The sequence below is a fragment of the Mobula birostris genome, chromosome 7 (assembly GCF_030028105.1).
Source record: "Mobula birostris isolate sMobBir1 chromosome 7, sMobBir1.hap1, whole genome shotgun sequence".
NCBI classification, from domain to species: domain Eukaryota; kingdom Metazoa; phylum Chordata; class Chondrichthyes; order Myliobatiformes; family Myliobatidae; genus Mobula; species Mobula birostris.
In genome coordinates, this window is record NC_092376.1 from 59,885,829 (window position 1) to 59,906,365 (window position 20,537).

Here is a 20,537-nt window from a genome sequence, read left to right on the forward strand (position 1 = left end):
TAAAGATTGTATTCAGATGCTGAGGGTTGTTTCATAATACTTATCATTCAAGAATGAGAATCAGGTTTATTATCACAGCACTGGGTCAGGAAATTTGCTGTTTTGTGGCAGAACTACAGTGCAATACACAAAATATCTAGCAAAGTTAACAAATTTCACGACATGTTCATGATATTAAATCTGATTCTGAAAAGTGGAGTTTTCAGGTTCAATCAATCACACTTAGATACACATAAATGTTCTCATTTGAACTAGCTAAAGAAGCAACCTCTTGTCACAAACCTAATTGAAAGTTGGGGTATTTATTCAATAGTCTTACTAGCTCTTCTTCCAGTTAGTCCTGACGAAGGGTCTCGGCCCGAAACGTCGACTGTACCTCTTCCTGGAGATGCTGCCTGGCCTGCTGCGTTCACCAGCAACTTTTATGTGTGTTGCTTGAAATTCCAGCATCTGCAGATTTCCTCGTGTTTGCGTATTTATTCAATGCAGGTTTGTTTTGCAGGAATGCTCTTTCTGTGGCTGTTGACATTGGGAGGATGTGACTTCATTGCCTGCTGAGTGAGTTCATACCCAACTGCCAAACCTTTCCTAAATAGATCATTGTGTTGATCTGTAATTTGTTCCCTTAGTTTAGCAGCTCAATGCACTTCCGCATCCAGCTGGATTAATAGCTGTTAACATCTTAGTGCTTATGGCTACATTCCTCTCATACTTCATAATGTTTCAAAAGGGTAAATTTTATGTAACATTCTTGGCAAACTCAAGATTAAGAAAACAATCTTTGTGTCCTTTCATTTACTTATTCACAGACCACAGATTATAATGAACTGTGTTTGTGAAACAAGGGAGGAACAAACATCTTCCTACTGGTCCATAAAAAAAATAAGAATGTATTGTTTCCACGCTATTGACCATAAGGCCATAAGACAAAGGAGCAGAAGTATGCCATTGGGCCCATCGAGGCTGCTCCACCATTTTATCATGAGCTGATCCATTCTCCTATTTAGTCCCACTCCCCCGCCTTCTCACCATAACCTTTGATGCCCTGGCTACTCAGATACCTATCAATCTCTGCCTTAAATACACCCAATGACTTGGCCTCCACTGCCGCCCGTGGCAACAAATTCCATAGATTCACCACCCTCTGACTAAAAAAATTTCTTTGCATTTCTGTTCTGAATGGGCGCCCTTCAATCCTTAAGTCATGCCCTCTCGTACTAGGCTCCCCCATCATGGGAAACAACTTTGCCACAACCACTCTGTCCATGCCTTTTAACATTCGAAATGTTTCAATGAGGTCTCCCCTCATTCTTCTAAACTCCAAGGAATACAGTCCAAGAGCAGACAAACGTTCCTCATATGTTAACCCTCTCATTCCCGGAATCATTCTAGTGAATCTTCTCTGTACGCTGTCCAACGTCAGCACATCCTTTCTTAAATAAGGAGACCAAAACTGCCCACAGTACTCCAAGTGAGGTCTCACCAGCGCCTTATAGAGCCTCAACATCACATCCCTGTGCCTATACTCTATTCCTCTAGAAATGAATGCCAACATTGCATTCACCTTCTTCACTACTGACTCAACCTGAAGGTCAACTTTAAGGGTATCCTGTACGAGGACTCCCAAGTCCCGTTGCATCTCAGAACTTTGAATTCTTTCCCCATTTAAATAATAGTCTGCCCGTTTATTTTTTCTGCCAAAGTGCATAACCATACACTTTCCAACATTGTACTTCATTTGCCACTTCTCTGCCCATTCTTCCAATCTATCCAAGTCTCTCTGCAGACTCTCCATTTCCTCAGCACTACCGGCCCCTCCACCTATTTTCGTATCGTCAGCAAACTTAGCCACAAATCCATCTATTCCATAATCCAAATCGTTGATGTACAATGTAAAAAGAAGCGGCCCCAACACTGACCCCTGTGGAACACCACTGGTAACCGGCAGCCAACCAGAATAGGATCCCTTTATTCCCACTCTCTGTTTCCTGCCAATCAGCCAACGCTCTATCCACGTATGTAACTTTCCCGTAATTCCATGGGCTCTTATCTTGTTAAGTAGCCTCATGTGTGGCACCTTGTCAAAGGCCTTCTGAAAATCCAAATATACAACATCCACTGCATCTTCCTTGTCTAGCCTACTGGTAATTTCCTCAAAAAATTGTAATAGGTTTGTCAGGCAGGATTTTCCTTTAAGGAATCCATGCTGAGTTCTGCCTATCTTGTCATATGCCTCCACGTACTCTGTAACCTCATCCTTGACAATCAACTCCAACAACTTCCCAACCACCGATGTCAAGCTAACAGGTCGATAATTTCCTTTTTGCTTCCTTGCCCCCTTCTTAAATAGCGGAGTGACATTTGCAATCTTCCAGTCTTCCGGAGCTATGCCAGAATCTATCGACTTTTGAAAGATCATCGCTAATGCCTCCGCAATCTCCAGAGCTACTTCCTTCAGAACATGAGAGTGCATTCCATCTGGTCCAGGAGATTTATCTACCTTTAGACTATTCAGCTTCCTGAGTACTTTCTTTGTCGTAATTGTTACTGCGCACACTTCTCTTTCCTGCCACCCTTGAGTGTCCAGTATACTGCTGATGTCTTCCTCAGTGAAGACTGATGCAAAATACTCGTTCAGTTCCCCTGCCATCTCCTTATCTCCCATTACAATTTCTCCCGCATCATTTTCTATCGGTCCTATATCTACTCTCACCCTGTCTTTTACTCTTTATATACTTGAAAAAGCTTTTAGTATCCTCTGATATTATTTGCTAGCTTCCTTTCATAGTTAATCTTTTCTCTCTTAATGACCTTCTTGGTTTCCTTTTGTAAGGTTTTAAAAACTTCCCAATCCTTTGTCTTCCCACTAATTTTTGCTTCCTTGTATGCGCTCTCCTTTGCTTTAACTTTGGCTTTGACTTCTCTTGTCAACCACGGTTGCATCCTTTTTCCACTCGAAAATTTCTTCTTTTTTGGAATATACCTGTCTTGCACCTTCCTCATTTCTCACATAAACTCCAGCCACTGCTGCTCTGCCGTCTTTCCCGCCAGTGTCCCTTTCCAGTCAACTTTGGCCAGTTCCTCTCTCATGCCACTGTAATTTCCTTTACTCCACTGAAACACCGACACATCAGATTTCGGCTTCTCTTTTTCAAATTTCACAGTGAACTCAGTCATGTTATGATCACTGCCTCCTAAGGGTTCCTTCACCTCAATCTCTCTAATCACCTCCGGTTCATTACACAATACCCAATCCAGTACAGCCGATTCCCTAGTGGGCTCAACAACAAGCTGTTCTAAAAAGCCATCTCGCAGACATTCTACAAATTCTCTCTCTTGAGATCCAGTGCCGACCTGATTTTCCCAATCTACTCGCATGTTAAAATCCCCCACAATTATCATAACACTGTCCTTCTGACAAGCCTTTTCTATTTCCTGTTTTAATTTGTAGTCCACATCCCTGCAGCTGTTTGGAGGCCTATAAATAACTGCCATCAGGGTCCTTTTACCCCTGCTATTTCTTAGCTCAACCCATAAAGATTCTGCACCTTCTGATCCTATATCACCTCTTTCTAATGATTTAATATCATTTCTTACCAATAAAGCCACGCCTCCCCCTCTGCCTACCTTCCTATCCTTCCGATACGTCGTGTATCCTTGGACGTTCAGCTCCCAGAGACATGCATCCTTTAGCCACGTCTCAGTGATGGCTACAATATCATACCTGCCAATCTGTAGCTGTACAACAAGATCATCCACCTTATTCTTTATGCTGCATGCATTTAAGTACAACACCTTAAGACCAGTATTTGATACTTTTCGCTTTGATTTCACTGCAACTTTATTGCACTGCATCTCATCCCAATGGCTACAAATTTGCCCCATCACCTGCTTGTCTTTCCTGACATCTTTACTGCTCACTATCTTAGATTTATTTCTGTTTTCCCCTTCCTCCGCTCTATCATTCTGGTTCCCATCCCCCTGCCAAATTAGTTTAAACCCTCCCTAACAGCTCTATTAAACTTTCCCGCCCGGATATTGGTCCCCTTCGGGTTCAGGTGTAACCTGTCCTTTTTGAACAGGTCATACTTCCCCCAGAAGAGATCCCAATTATCCAAGGATCTGAAGCCCTGCCCCCTGCACCAGTCTCTCAGCCACGCATTCATCTGCCTGATCCTACTATTCTTGCCCTCACTAGCACGTGGCACAGGTAGCAATCCCAAGATTACTACCCTGGAGGTCCTGCTTCTCAGCTTCCTTCCTAACTCCTGGAAATCTCTCTTCAGGACCTCCTCCTTTGTCCTATCTATGTCATTGGTACCAACATGTACCAAGACAACTGGCTGCTCACCCTCCCCCTTTAGAATATTCAGGACCCGATCCGAGACATCCCGTACCCTGGCACCTGGGAGGCAACACACCATGTGGGTATCTCTGTCAGGCTCACAGAATCTCCTGTCTGTTCCCCTGACTATGGAATCCTCTATGACTACCGCATTCCTCTTCTCCCACCTTCTCTCCTGCACAACAGCGCCAGGCTCAGTGCCAGAGACCCGGTCACCGTGGGCGTCCCCTGTCAAGTCATCCCCCTCAACAGCATCCAGAACAAGATATTTGTTGCTGAGGGGGACAGCCACAGGTGTGCTCTCCACTATCCGGGCATTTCCCTTCCCTCTCTTGAAAATACCCAGTTTTCTGACCCCTGTAGCCTAGGGATGACTACCTCCCTGTAGCTCCTGTCTATCACCTCTTTACTTTCCCTGACAAGCAGTAGGTCATCAAGCTGCAGCTCCAGATCCCTAACACAGTCTCTGAGGAGCTGCATCTCAGTGCACCTGGCACAGATGTGGCCATCAGGGAGGCTGGAGGTCTCCCAGGATTCCCACATCTGACACCCTGAACAAAGCACTAACCCTGCAGGCATGCTATCTAATTCTACAGGAATGAAACAGGAAAAATAAGTCTACTCACCCACTTACCTCGCCAAACAGACGAACTTTTTAAACCATTAGCTATTGCCCAGTTGAAAGTTTCAATGCCTTTTATAACATTTTAAATATCATGAATGCTGTAATTCTGCTGAATTAATATCATTAATGTTAACAATTTATTATATCACAGAGGTTTCCAATTGTGTATAATGCATTTTCTGCAGATTCCACTGTTAACAATTTACAATCTGTTGCTCTATCTTTCTACTTAGACTATACCAACCTGCAGAAACACACGGGTGATTTTCAGATGTGGACTGCATTCATTTGTTCCACACAGACACTGACCATCTCCAACTAGAAAGATTCTGCTTGTCTCACCTTGACATTTCGGTTGCAGTATTTTTGCTGAGCAGACACCCTTCCATCCCTTCGTCCCTCATATTAAAATCTTGAGGTTTTTAATTGACCAAAAACTCCACTGGGATTGTCAAGAAAATTCCCAAAATGGCTACAGGGGCATGCTAGTTTCTGAGGATCTGGGAACAGTAACTCTCTTCACTTCACCAAAATCTTACCATCATTTATAAAACGCAAGTTAGACAGAGTTCTCCATAGTTCCCTCGGTGAGTGTGGTGCCAACAGCACCCAGGAAAATCAGCATAATCTACAAACAGGCCCAGTTTCCTTTTGCAGTTCTACTTTAAAAAATGCAATTCTTGGCCTTCTCTGTCATATCAGAAAAAGCTAAACTACCATTTTGCTCACTGCTTCACAAAGAGGCAGATTAAAGTTGACAAATGATTTTGATTATTGTTACAGTAATGGGAGAAAAAGCAATTTGCTCTTTCGTACATTAACCATCTTTCACTGGGTACATATTTGTAAAAAAAAAATGTCATTACATATGAAAGGGACAAGATTAAAGATAACTGTATTGCTGAAATACTCCTAATGGAATATTCAAATATATCACGTGCGTCATTGTAAGAATACCTGCTCAAATGAGACATTGGAGCACAGTTGCTTTACAGCAAGCTGCACCCGAGGGTGAGGCATTATTTTCAGGAGAAGAAATTAAAACATTGAGAGTGAGATGCGCAAAAATTAACAGAGCAATGCCATGTGTCTAAAATAGATGTATTTATGATTAACATCCTTGAAAGTAATATTCAGAGAAGGAGAATTTGCTTGAACTAATATTCATGGGCATTTACAACACAGGATCTGGTTCACTTGTCCTCTGTTTACTTAATTCTGGTCTGAGAAGGTACAGAACTACTGATTGTTGTGAGCAGTCAAACTGATGAGCATGCAACAGCTCTTAAGTAATCATTATGTATGTTGTATATCTTCACCTAACCCACATTGAGTATCTAGTATTAATTAATGCAGCAGAATATTAAAATTAGTGGAAGTAACTTAAGGGATAGGTAAAATATAATATATTGTGCTGAGAAGGGACAATGGGCCAAGTTCAGGCTTGATTTAAAAATTTCCAATACAGTTTATATTATATTTTCAGAATATAAATATTATATTTTATAATTCCAAAAACTAATTGAAAGTAAAACACTGAGCCGGGGATAAAGTGTCTACTTAGTTCTTAATTTAGTGAGGCGCTCACATACGACATGGTGGTGTAATAATGTACGCCATTAACCTGTAATGGATTATATAAGCAACAAAGATTGCTTAATCAAACAGTATATTTATACAATATTACTCAAATTTTACTGAAATATTAAATATACAGTACTTCCCTGCTTAGCTATAATAACCAACTCAATATAAAATGCATCTCGACTTATACATACACACACATATATACTATATACCAATATACACATACATGCACACACATGTACATACACACATAGTGGTTTCAGATGTATAGATCAATGAGATCACTTATGGGGCAGGTGTAGAAAAGGAACTGGCTACACTGAGCCTGAGGAGGACCAATATCTTTGTTTGCTAGAGCTGTTGGAGAGGATTTAATCTAATTTAGCAGGGGGATGGGAACTGGAGTGATAGGGCTGAGGAGAGGGATGTTGGTTTACAAGCAGAGGTACTGTATAGTAACACCGTCAGAAAGGACAGGCAGATGATAGGGTAACCTTGCAGTTAGTGGGATGAGTTGCAGCGTAAAAGAGGAACAAAACTGAAAAGGATGACAAATACAGGACTGAAGGTGTTATATTTGAATGCACACAGTAAGGTAGACTACCTTGTAGCACAGTTAGAGATTGGCAGGTATGACGTTGTGGTATCACAGAGTAATGGCTGAAAGGCACTTGTAGTTGGGATGTTAATATAAAAGGATACACAGTCTAGTCAAAGGACAGGCAAGTAGACAGAGGAGGAGGAGGAGGAGGGGCTCTGCAGCTTTTAAGGAATTGGTGAGGCCTCACTTGGAGTCTGGTGAGCAGTTCTGGCCCCCTTATTTGTGAAAGAATGTGTTGAAATTGAAGGGGGTTCAGAGGTGGTTCACAAGAATGATTCTGCTCTGATCAAATATTACTGCAATATTCAATACACACACTCTTCCCTGTTTAGCTATAAATTCCAACTCAATATAAAATGCATCTCTATACTACTATATGCAGTCCTGTACAAAAGTCTTAGGCACATATATATAGCTAGAGTGCCTAAGACCTTTGCACAGTACTGTATTCGTTAGCGTGGAGTGAAGAACGAGTTTGTTAATTTGGCGGGAGCAAAGGATGTTGGGAATGGTGAGGATGCAGTTCTGCAGGATGGATGTGGGACAAGTGGCTGAATAGGAATGCCAGGTTGTGGTGCGATTGCAGACACACCCAGCCCTGAGACACCAGGCAAGGTCATGTGATTCTAAACAATTAGTTTATTGATCATTACAGAATGTCTCGCTGGTTCTTCCCCCTCTCCCTTCTCTCCCCCTCTCCCTTCTCCCTCTCCCTTCCCCCTCTCCCCCCTCTCCCCCCTCTCCCCCCTCTCCCCCCTCTCCCCCCTCTCCCTCCCCCCTCTCCCCCCTCTCCCCCCTCTCCCCCCTCTCCCCCCTCTCCCTTCCCCCTCTCCCTTCCCCCTCTCCCTTCCCCCTCTCCCTTCCCCCTCTCCCTTCCCCCTCTCCCTTCCCCCTTTCCCTTCCCCCTCTCCCTTCCCCCTCTCCCTTCCCCCTTCCCTCTCCCTTCCCCCTTCCCTCTCCCTTCCCCCTTCCCTCTCCCTTCCCCCTCTCCCTTCCCCTCTCCCTTCCCCTCTCCCTTCCCCCTCCCCCTCCCCCTCCCCCTCTCCCTCCCCCTCCCCCTCTCCCTCCCCCTCTCCCTCTCCCTTCCCCCCTTCCTTCCCCCCTTCCTTCCCCCCTCCCTTCCCCCCTCCCTTCCCCCCTCCCTTCCCCCCTCCCTTCCCCTCTCCCTTCCCCTCTCCCTTCCCCCTCTCCCTTCCCCCTCTCCCTTCCCCCTCTCCCTTCCCCCTCTCCCTTCCCCCTCTCCCCTCTCCCTCTCCCCTCTCCCTCCCCCTTCCCCCTCTCCCTCCCCCTTCCCCCTCTCCCTCCCCCTTCCCCCCTCCCTTCCCCCTCCCTTCTCCCCTCCCCTCTCTCCCTTCCCCCTCCCCCTCCCCTCTCTCCCTTCCCCCTCCCCCCTCCCTTCCCCTCTCCCTTCCCCCCTCTCCCTCTCCCTTCCCCTTTTCCCAACCATGATTCCCCTCTCCTTGTATCTTTCCCTCTCAGTCCATATTAGAGACCCATATCAGAATCAGGTTTATTATCACTCATAGATATCATGATTTTTTTTGCGATAGCAATATAGTGCACTACATAAAATTACTACAGTGTGGTGCAAAAGTCTTAGGCACCCTAGCTATATATATATATGTGCCTAAGACTTTTACACAGTACTGTGGACATCCACAGCATTGTAAATTTTAAAAGGTCCCATTCAGGCCGAAAGATTTAATCGCTGTGGAGGGTTTCTTAATCTTGTGGGATAACATCTTTCCTGACAAGGCTGTCACTCTGCTGGGCAGGAGAGACTTGAGGCTGTGAAATAATCTCAGGTTCTGGGGCCTCCTCTGTGGTGATTGTAGAAGTTAACTCTGGGACTGCAGGAAGTGTTTCTGACAGCTCTGGACACCTCTCTTCTCTAACAATTGACTCTGCTCTCTTCAACTGATTGATGTCTCATCTACAGATGACATCAGACACAGACTCCACTGTGTAGGAGAGTGGTCCAGTTCTGTCCCTAATTGCTCCGAGTAGCCATTTTTGATCACCTCTGTTGTCCCCCACCAGGACTGCTTACCCAGGAATGAAACACCAAGTTTCTCATTTGAGAAGCCCCCAACTTGTCTCAGCGGTTTGTCCTGTATACTTCTGAGATTGAGTTTGACGAGATCCAAACGTGAGCACAGGCGGTGACCAAGGAACAGCAAACCTGGTGAGTTGTTGGTTGTGGAATGTGCTGTATTGTGATATGCAAGGAGGAGATTGGCAAACTTCTGATCCAGTGTCTTCTGCTGACATTGCCAGCAGTGTGTTCTTTAGACTCTGGATAAACCTTTCTGCCGAGCCAGTTGTTGCTGGGTGGTATGGTGCAGATGTAACATGTCTTATTTCATTCATTTTCAGGAAAGACCATAAGATATAGGAGCAGAATTCGGCCATCTGGCCCATTGAGTCTGCTCTGCCATTTCATCATGGCTGATCCAATTTTCCTCTCAGCCCTAATCTCCTCTCTTCTGCCCGTATCCCTTCATGCCCTGACCAACCAAGAACCTCTTCCTTAAATATGCATAAAGACTTGGCCTCCACAGCTGCCTGTGGTGACAAATTCCACAGATTCACCACTCACTGGCTAAAGAAATTCCTCTTCATTTCCTCTCTAAAAGTATGTCCCTCTATTCTGAGGCTGTGTCCTCTTATCTTAGACTCTCCCACCATAGCAAACATCCTCTCTACATCCACTGTCTCAAGGCCTTTTACCCTCCAATAGGTTTCAATGAGGTCACCTCTCATTCTTCTGACTTCCAGTGAATACAGGCACAGAGCCATCAAACGCTCTTCATATGACAAGCCATTCAATCCTGGAATCATTTTTGTGCACCTCCTTTGAACCCTCTCCAGTTTCAGCATATCCTTTCTAAGAAAAGAGGCCCAAGCCTGCTGACAATATTCCAAGTGAGGCCTCAGCAGTGCTTTATAAAGTTTCAATATTACATCCTTGTTTTTATATTCTAGTCCTGTTAACTGTTCAACAATAAATTGTGATCCATTGTCACTGGAACACCAGTCCTTGAGAAGAGACTTCTCAGCACACCACCCGTGTGCGAGGCTGTAGTTCAGGCCACTTTGTAGCTGCATCCACTGCTACCAAGAAGTTTGTGTCCATGAATGGTCTGGCAAAATCCACATGAATCCTCTGTCCTTGTAATGCAGGCCCTTCCCAACAACGGAGAGGCGCTGCTCTTGGCATCTTCTGGGCATGTTGGCGTCCTGAACAGTGCATGTCAGGTTGCTCCATCGGCTGGTCTATCCCAGGCCACCAGACTAAGCTTTGAGCCAGTGCATTGGTTTTGACCATGCCTAGGTGACTTGGTAGGTACCAGCTCCTCCAATGCTTTATCTCTCAGTTTGGATGGTACAACAACTCTCAATCCCTACATAAGGCAACCTCATTCAAGGGCAAGTTCATCCTGGTGCCAGTAAAAATAGGGGAACTGGAATTTGTTCTGCACATTCCAACTACTGTACTTTATTGTGTTTATAGAGATAGTGTGGGGTCTTTTCTGGTTTCCCTTTGGACCATCTCTGCTGTAATAGGGAGACTTGCAATTTGAATTGGGGAGAATATGTCAAGAGGAGGTATCCCCCATCCTAGGCAGAAGGTACTGATCTCCTTTCAGTACTGGGGTGATAGTAACCTTAAAATCACCACAGATCCTGACAGACCCATTCTTCCTGGCTACTGGAACCACTGACGTTGTCCATGGGTTCCACTCAACCTTCAAAAGACTTCCACCAGCCTCCATGTGATCTAGCATGCTGGCTGTTTTATCAAAAATTGTATGCTCAGACCCTGCTTAACACTGAAGATGCATTCCTCGGAGGTGGAGTGCTATGTAAATCAACACAATGTGGGGTCATTATAACATTAAGCAAATAGACATGTAAGCCCGACAAGAAAAACAAACCCGAGATATATGATATATTATTTTCTGTAAAGACAGTAATTCATGGAGTGACAAACACACGAATAGGCCTAACCTGTACATCAGTGGAGCAGCAACACATCCCAGCGGCTGCGGAGGGAGCCGGTGGTGGTTACATCTTAGAGGAGGGACCAGGCTATGGGTCCTTCTCTAACTTTGGCTTCTTCTTCTTCAAGTAAGGGTCAAGATTTGACTGCCTTTTCTTAAGTTTCCTCTCATGAAGCAGTCCTCAGTAGCAGGAAATCATGTCAAGAACCTGTCCCTTTGCCTTATTGCTTCGCTCCCAGTCAGCGTAATTATTAATGAACTGGTCCGTGGTTTGAGTGATGGTGGTGATGCTAGTGCTGAGGAATTTTGTGGTGAGGTTTCTTGCTGGTGTTACCTCTTCTCCATCTGTGTCTTCATATTCACCCAGGATGCTTTGCCCTGCCAATTCCTGAAGCTCTTCACTATTAAGGCTCTCACCGTGAGAATGCAGTAACTCTTCAACATCACCATCATAACATCCTCTAATCCTGCTTCATCGGGCAGTTCAACCATGTTTTGGATGACTGGTTCTGCCTGAAATCCCAGGATGTTGTTGCATGCATCTGGCCATAGCTTCTTCCACACTCCGTTCATGCAGTTTGAAGTTACTTCATCCCAGGCTGCTCTGAAATAGTCTACAGCTTTCATGATGTTGTAATTTTTTCCAAAATTTCCTGATGCATTGTTTGTCTTGTTCTTTTGTTTCCGCTACAAGTTGCTTGAGTGTGCGATGAAGGTAGTAGGCTTTAAAATTGACTATTACTCCTTGATCTTCTGGTTGGAGTAATGAAGTGGTGTTGGGTGGAAGGCTAGCCACTTCTGCAGGAATGCAGGTCCAAAGCGTGTCAAGGCCTGGGGCATTATCAAGCACCAACAATGCTTTAGGTTCAAGGTCATGTTCCTCACAATACCACTTCACTGCTGGACAAAAATGTGAAACAAACCAATTCTGGAAAACATCATCACCTAGGCTTTCTTGTTTGATTTCCAAATCACTAGTAGACTTGACTTTGAAATGTCTACATTACACATGTTTCAGAGTGATAGGCAATCATGGGCCTTAACTTAAAGTTACCTTTAGCATTGCCTCCGAGCAAGAGAGTTAGCCAGTCCTTTGCAGCCTTTTACCCAGATGCATGTTTCTCTTCTCAGGAGATACAAATATGAGAAGGCATTCTTTTCCAAAATAGGCCTGTTTCTTCCACATTAAAGACCAGCTTGGGAGGATAATCATCCTTTTTGATTATGGCTTTCAATGTTGCAGGAAAATCCTGGGCCTCCTGGCTGTCTGCACTAGCCGCTTCACCAGAGATATGTATGCTGTGGAGGTTACTGCACTGTTTAAATCTATCAAACCAACCTCTGCTGGCTGTGAATGTTACTGACATATTCCTCTTCCTGAATATGATTGAAGATGCTTCTTGCTTTTCCATTATTATCAGCTGGCTTAGGGGCATGTTTCATTGTGTTTGGTCATCTACCCATATATTTAGTCTATTTTCCATTTTTTCAAGCAAACAGCTCCTTGCATAAGTCACCTTCATTGATGATAACCTTAAGGTTGTCATTGCAGAAACTTTTATCTTGTCTGCATTTTTTTTTTTGCAATTGTTCTGATCGTCATTGTAGCCAATTTCAAAGAGGCGCCAACGTCAACCTGACGCTCACCAGTTCCCAAACGCTGTATCACATCCATACTAATGCTTCACCAACATCATAGATGTACTACCCTCACTGGAAATTGCAGGCCATTTTCTTCATGGGTGAAAAAGTGGAATAAATTGGCAAGGGAGCAAAAACGTTTGCACACACGGGAGGCAGAGCGTGAACTTATACGTGATTGGTTGTGAATGGCTCAGAACGTTTGTAAAGCGCTCTTATTGGCTGATTGAGTGTTTACTGTAATGGCAGCTGCTTTTGAGAAGTTTGCAGTGTCGTTTAGAATGAAATTTTGTCATTTAAGAAACTTTCAATAAAGAATTGAATAACTACGTTGAAACGAATCTGCGCTACGTGGGGTAGCGTTATGTGGGGTTTGACTGTAAAACAAATTGGGCTTTGTAAAGCATAGGTGTAACATTTTCATTTCATTTAGCACTATTTTACCCTTGATATGTTTGAGATTTCCAATGCCACCCTTGAACACTGCTGTGGCATCATCCAGTACCTTTCTGAATTCACTTTTAATTGACTATATTGCAGGGGATGTGGCATGCAAGTGGAGGATGGATCTCCTTCGATTGTAGTTGTCTCAGCCAATCATGGCCCCACAATGCTGAACCTCCTGTTTTTAGCATATAGAAGCCCAATATGCCTTGTTGGTGATTGTATTTCACTATTATCAATGTCATTCCCACAGGAGTTATCTTTTCTTCATCTGCAGGCTTCAGTTCGGTATCTTTGAAAAACTGTTCAAACTCATTTTGTAGAATAACTAAAACAGCTGAACCAGTGTCCAATTTCATTTTAATGAATTTGCTGTTTACTTCTGGTGTAAGCCATTTTATTTGTGTTTTGTTAGTCTTCACATTGCAAATCTCAATACTTCTCAGTCCCGTGTCACTCATCATTATCAGATTTTTCATCAATAGCATGCAGATTATTATTATTTTTGAAACTGCAACTTGACTTTTTATCTTTTTCTCTTCCCCGTTCAGCCATTTATTTTTGTCTGCCCATCATGCTGCTTCTATGTGTCCTACTTTGGTGTATTTTCTGCAAGTTTCGCCTTTATTCCTGCATTGTTCTGGTGTATGTGAGCCCCTGCCACAATAATAACACAATTTGTTTGGCCAGGCAGATCTCTGTTTGGACGTTGCGATTTGTTCACATTCATTCCTGATTGCAACTCAACTGGATCTTTGGTTGCTCTTTCCATTGATATAGTAATTTCAACTGTTCTTTAAAATGTGAGTTGCATTTCAATTAGGAGCTATTTTTGAATGCTTTCTTGTAAGCTTCTGCAATGATAGCATAATGGCCAGTTCAATGCTTTACAGTACAGGTGATCCAGGCTTATTTCCAGCTGCTGCCTGTAAGGAGTTTATACATTTTCCCCATGACTCTGTGGCTTTCATCCGGGTGCTCCGGTTTCCTCCCACAGTCCAAACATGTACCAGTTGTTAGGTTAATTAGTCATTGAAAATTGCCCCTTGATTAGGCTACGATTAAATCAGGGCAACTGCTGGGTGATACGGCTCGAAAGGCCATAAGGGCCTGTTCCACGCTGTATTTCGGTAAATATATAAAATAAAAAACTAAACGATCTCTCAGTGCATCATAAAACCCATCACAGAACTGACAAGGCTCAGGCAATCTCTTCAATTCAGCCATGTAAGCTGAAATGCACTCCCCTTACTTTTGATTCCACTTATGAGACCTAGAGCGTTCTGCAAGCAACAATGGTTTTCATTCTAAATGTTCCTGCATGACATTTATGAATACAGCAAAGCTCATCTCAGCTGGTTTGGTGGGGGCAGTTGAACCTCTCAGCAAACTGTATTCTTTTCCACCTATTGCACTCAACAACTGGCACTTGGTTTTCATTGGCTTTAAAATACCACTCAATTTGTTCAATATACTTCATCCAGTTATCTGTTGTGCAATCAGACACGACTATCTTTCTGATGTTGCCAGCTATTTCTGCTTTCTTACAAAAAAATTATTATTATCTCCCAGTATTCACTGTTTATGGACCTGTGGCTCGTTAATTTCATCTGTTTTCTGGCTTTTTAAAAAATCAGAAGTCTTTATCCCCTTGCAAAGAAAAACATGCTGGCTTTTTAAAAAAACGAGCATCTCTCTCTTTCCCTCCGAAGAAAAACGTGTTGTGCTTCAACAGGTAGGGAGTAGTCTCGGGTTCATTTTAAAAGTTCCTCATTGTTACTGTTACGATTTGTGACTCCAAAAGCTAATCGAAAGAAAAATATGGAACCAGGTATAACATGTCTACTTTGCTCTTACTTTAATGAGATGTGCACGTATGATGTGGCATAATGATGTGTGCCATTCACATACTTCGTACGTGTAACCCATAGTGAATAATGCAAACAACAAAGAACGCTTAATCCAACAATATATTTACAATATTACTCAGATATTACTGAAATATTAAATAAACACCAATAAATTAATCAGCTGCATTCATACTTGTTTTCGAAAGCTGCGTTTGGATTCTTATTACAAGTTTTTTAAAACACAAAAGGAATCACAACATAAGCATAATTGCCTCAAAAAGCATGTGGTATGCTCTTAGAGCACTGTGTGATGTACAGCATATGCCTTTCTCAATTGTTTATATTTTGAACACCGAAATCGGCTGCTTTTGCTACTAATTGTTTTTACTCAACAAAGGACAGCGTATTTGATGCACCTCTTGGGAACTGGAAATTGATGAATGATTGCACCTGGCAGCCAATAGAATTAGTTACATCTAATAAACTGTTTAGAACTGAAGAATTCCATGAATGATAAATGACCTGTGTGCAGATAAATGCACTTGGCAGTAATTGTTTGCACAACCTGTTTTAGCTGAGACAAGCCATTTCGTTATATGACAGATGAGGGAGTGAAATTGAACAATTTATATGACCTACTATGTATAGTTTCTCTAACATCAATTTGTGGCAAAATGAAGTGCTTCATCTTTGTGACTTATCACTGTTTAGCAGGATGGATAACCTAGTGCAACTGTTTCTTTTATTATTTTAATATATTCAGACAGCAGTTTCTACAAAATTAATGAGTTGGGTATATATTGAGTATTTGTGTTTATAGCATAAACTATAGAGCTCACACTAAATTAAGAATCATTAACTGGAACAGTTTCTTTTAATAGATAACTTGGGGTTTTTGAGAAATGCTCACCAGTGAGCACATCAACAAGAAGCACTGCCACAAGAAAGCAGCATCCATCAGCAAGGACCCCCCCCCCCCACCCCACCACCACCACCACCTAAGCCATACACCCTTCTCTCTGCTACCATCGGGAAGGAGGTCCACACCACCACCAGGTTCGGGAGCAGTTATTATCCTGCAACGATCAGGCTCCTGAACCAGTGTGGACAACTTCACTCACCTCAACACTGAACTGATTCCACAACCTATGGACTCACTTTCAAGGACTCTACAACTCATTTTCTCAGTATTATTTATTTTGTAATTGCACTGTTTGTCTTCCTTTGCACATAAGTTTTTTGTCAGTCTTTGTTGTGCAGTTTTTTCATTGATTCGATTGTGTTTCTTTGTTCTACTGTGATTGCCTGCAGGAAAATTAATCTCCAGAGTAGCATATGATGACATATACATCCTTTGATAATAAATTTACTTTGAACTTTGATCAGGGATCTAAATAGCCCTTCAAACTGAAACTGTGTTTCACTTACTCCTGTTCTCACCTGGTTTACTGCACTTGGTGTTCACAATGTGGCTCCCCTACAATGAAGAACTCATTTCCCAGCAGTAGCTTTAACACTTATTCTGAACACAGATGTAAGTGCTTTCATTCCCAAATACTGTATTTAAATCACCCCTGCTCCAGTTCTGGTAAACCTCCGACCACCCTTTAAATAGGACTAGTATCAAGTTTTTTTGGTGCCAAGCCAACACATGTGCCATTCTCCAGTGATCTTGAATCAAGACCTAAACCTGATATGATACATTAGTATCCCTACAAAACAGGAAACATTTGTCAGAAATGGAAAAGTAATTATAGACCCAAAGTGTATATGTGCAAAAGCTAGTTGATCTGGATCATGACAGTGATGTGCAGAGCAGTTCTGACAAATCAGAATCAGTCGCTCCTGTGATGATGATAATAACAGCAGATCACTAATCCAGATGTAAGAAGCCATTAAAGACCATCTGCAGAATAATAATGCTATAGAAGCAAAAGACAAGGGTGTTAAGAAAGTTGCGCTAAAAGCCTCTTATTTTGAAAAGGAGGAAGTCTATGTTATTAGTGCAGTCAACTTTTTAAACCTACTTAATGTTGTAAATGCATTTTCTGTACATTAGGCAATGGAAGCCTTACCTTAAGCTTTGAAACGCATCGGAATCAGGTTCATTATCATTGACATATGTTGCAAAATTTGTTGTTTTGCTGCAGCCAAACAGTGCAATACATAAAATATACTATAAATTATAGTAAGATATATGTAAGAAAATTAAATATAAAAAATAAATAGAATTAATTGCTTTAAATAAAATTAAATGAAATTCATTGAATAGCTTGCTTCAGTATCTTTAATTACCCAGTTAATGCAATTGTTAATAATAATTGAATATAGTGCATAAGCAGGAATCTGCGACAAATTAGCATAATGTTACTTTTATCAATGGAATTTAACAATGTAAACGAGGATGTATAATCAAAATGTTCAAACCAAAATCATCTATAACTAGAAATCTTCATGTTACGTACCCCATAACTGGGTCGCCAAACCAGCAGAAATGGACCACTAGTTGGAGTCTGGATTACTGGAAGCTAATAAAGTTTTATTAAAGAAATAAGTAACACAGTACTCTAATCGTACGGATATAAATGCAACAGGTTAGCAATGATAAAACACACATGTACACAGAACTAGGGTAATAGGAATCAATCAAGCTCTATCGCAGTCTATGGGTAAAATGATCAGTCTCAGTTCAGCTTAGTACAGTTCGCAGTAATCGCTGTTGTGCCGTTGGAGAGAGAGAGAATGCAAATTTTGATTCAAACAGACCTTTGATGTTCTTTGCAGTTAGCTTTCGGGCGAAACCTTTTATGTCTTCTGTGGTCACCGACTGTGACCCCTCCGTTCCGGATATGACCGTTCTTCCGCGGTGAACCTGGCACCCAGGCAAGGGCGGACACACACACCAGGTTCCCGCCGATTGTCCCTTTTCACCCTGTCAGGCTATGGTCGGTTCCCTTGAGTCAGACCTCCAACTCTCACCAACTTGTGGGGGCACACCACTCTTCCAGGGTCTCGTTATCTCGTGATCTCGTGGTGTGTGTCGTGCCTTAACAAACCTGTTCTTTTTATCCCCCTGCTGGGGTATCGCCTGTCCATCAAACTTCAAACAGTTCAGGTTCAAAGCAATTGGTCTGTCAATATCTGAAATGTGTTTCTTTCTCATTAATCTCTCTCTTCTCTCTTATTAGCATTTTGAATGTTTCTCCATTGTCTCCCTTATCTCTCTCTCATTAGCATCAATCTTCTGATAACTTGGTTTTTCGTCACATTCACAAATAATAGTGTTAAGAAAATACATTTACTTAGCTTGTAAATTGGTGACTTGGTTGAAAACTAATCAATAAGTGTCAAAATTTTGGCTTCAATACCTCCCTGTGCAATTAGATCCTTGAATTCCTCAATAACAGACCCCAGTCAGTTCAGATTGGCAACAACATCTCCTCCACAATCTCCATCAGCCCAGGTACACTTCAAGACTGTGTGTTCAGCCTCTACTCTACTTACTTTACACTTATGACCATGTAGCTCCAATGCCATATTGAAGTTTGCTGATGACACCACTGTCGTAGGTTGGGGGTGTTGTGGATAGCGTGGAGGGCTGTCAGAAGTTACAGCGGGACATTGATAGGATGCAAAACTGGGCTGAGAAGTGGCATATGGAGTTCAGCCCAGATAAGTGTGAGGTGGTTCATTTTGGTAGGTCAAATATGATGACAGAATATAGTATTAATGGTAAGACTCTTGGCAGTGTGGAGGATCAGAGGGATCTTGGGGTCCGAGTCCATAGGACACTCAAAGCTGCTACGCAGGATGACTCTGTGGCTAAGAAGGCGTATGGTGCGTTGGCCTTCATCAACGTGGCATTGAGTTCAAGAGCCGAGAGGTAATGTTACAGCTACATAGGAACCTGGTCAGACTCTACTTGGAGTACTGTGTTGAGTTCTGGCTACCTCACTACAGGAAGGACGTGGAAACTATAGAAAGGGTGCAGAGGAGATTTACAAGGAAGTTGCCTGGATTGGGGAGCATGCCTTATGAGAACAGGTTGAGTAAACTTAGCCTTTTGTCCTTGGAGCGACAGAGGACGAGAAGTGACCTGATAGAGGTGTATAAGATGATGAGAGGCATTGATCGTGTGAATAGTCAGAGGTTTTTTCCTGGGGCTGAAATGGCTAACATGAGAGGGCACAGTTTTACGGTGCTTGAAAGTAGGTACAGAGGGGATGTCAGGGATAAGTTTTTTACAGAGAGAGTGGTCAGTGTGTGGAATGGGCTGCTGGCGACTGTGGTGCAGGCAGATACGACAGGGTCTTTAAGAGGCTTCTGGACAGGTACATGGACCTCAGGAAAGTAGAGGGCTATGTGTGTAACCCTAGGTAAATTCTGAAGTAAGTACATGCTGGGCACAACATTATGGGCTGAAGGGCCTGTATTATACTGTGTGTTTTCTATGTTTCTATGTTCTATCTTGGGGGTATATGGGGTGTCAGGGAGGGGTATCACCTCTGGTGGGGGAACATGTCGCGTCCTTTTCAGGGCGGTTAGTCCACCTTTGGTCCCCACCTGGCACTCAGCTCTCACCTGTGGCTCCTCGTAGCTGTTTGCATGCGACAGCGGCCACACCCTGGGCAACGGCTTCGACAAGCTGGCTAAACCAGGTGAGGTTAGCCGACGGGTCTCAAACCCTCGGTGAAATAGGGAGTTGTCTATCCCAGCATGTGAAGACAGACTCCGGCGGATTGAGCGGACGAGACCAATGGAAGGTCCAACGGTCAGGAAGGCGGTCTCTGCAAGCGTCGTGGAACGTGTAGAGCAGGACAAGACAGAAGACGTCCTGGTCATCCACTGCGCCTAGTCCCATCTCCAGCCGTCTAGACTCTGTCTTGCCACTGGATCCAGATGGGAATTGGGAAGAGAGAGTGAGGCTGACACTGCGCAACTCTCCCTCACTTAAATCCAAATCACACGCTAGTCTCGACACCATCATTATGGTGTCGAAGTCCTCATCGACGTCAACGATGGACAAGCAACAACAACATGTTCTATGTTTCAAAGGTGGTGATGAATCAGCTTACAGGAAGAAAATCTTCCAAAGTGGTGCCACAACGACCTCTCACTCAATGTTAGCAAGACCAAGGAGCTGATTATTGACCTCAAGATGAGAAAACCAGAGGTCCCTGAGCCAGTCCTCATTGGAGGGTCTGAGATGGAGAGGGTCAGCAACTTTAGTTCCTTTGTGTTATCATTTTGGAGGACCTGTCCTGGGACCAGTATGTAAGTGCAATTATGTAGAAAGCACGGCAGTATCTTTGCTTCCTTTGGAGTTTGCAAAGATCCAGCATGACAACCAAGACTTTGACAAACTTTTATACACGTATGGTGGAGAGTTTATTGACTGGCTGCATCACAGCCTGGTATGGAAATACCAATGCCCATGAAC

At 43.1% G+C, this 20,537-nt stretch overlaps 1 long non-coding RNA gene across 1 annotated transcript; it reads left to right on the forward strand.

The window, feature by feature from the left end:
• Positions 1-481: 481 nt before the first annotated feature.
• LOC140200748 (uncharacterized) lies at positions 482-17,252 on the forward strand. The gene is made up of 3 exons (XR_011886720.1): positions 482-558; positions 9,199-9,343; positions 15,979-17,252. It is a non-coding gene; the product is annotated as an uncharacterized lncRNA (long non-coding RNA).
• Positions 17,253-20,537: the final 3,285 nt, after the last annotated feature.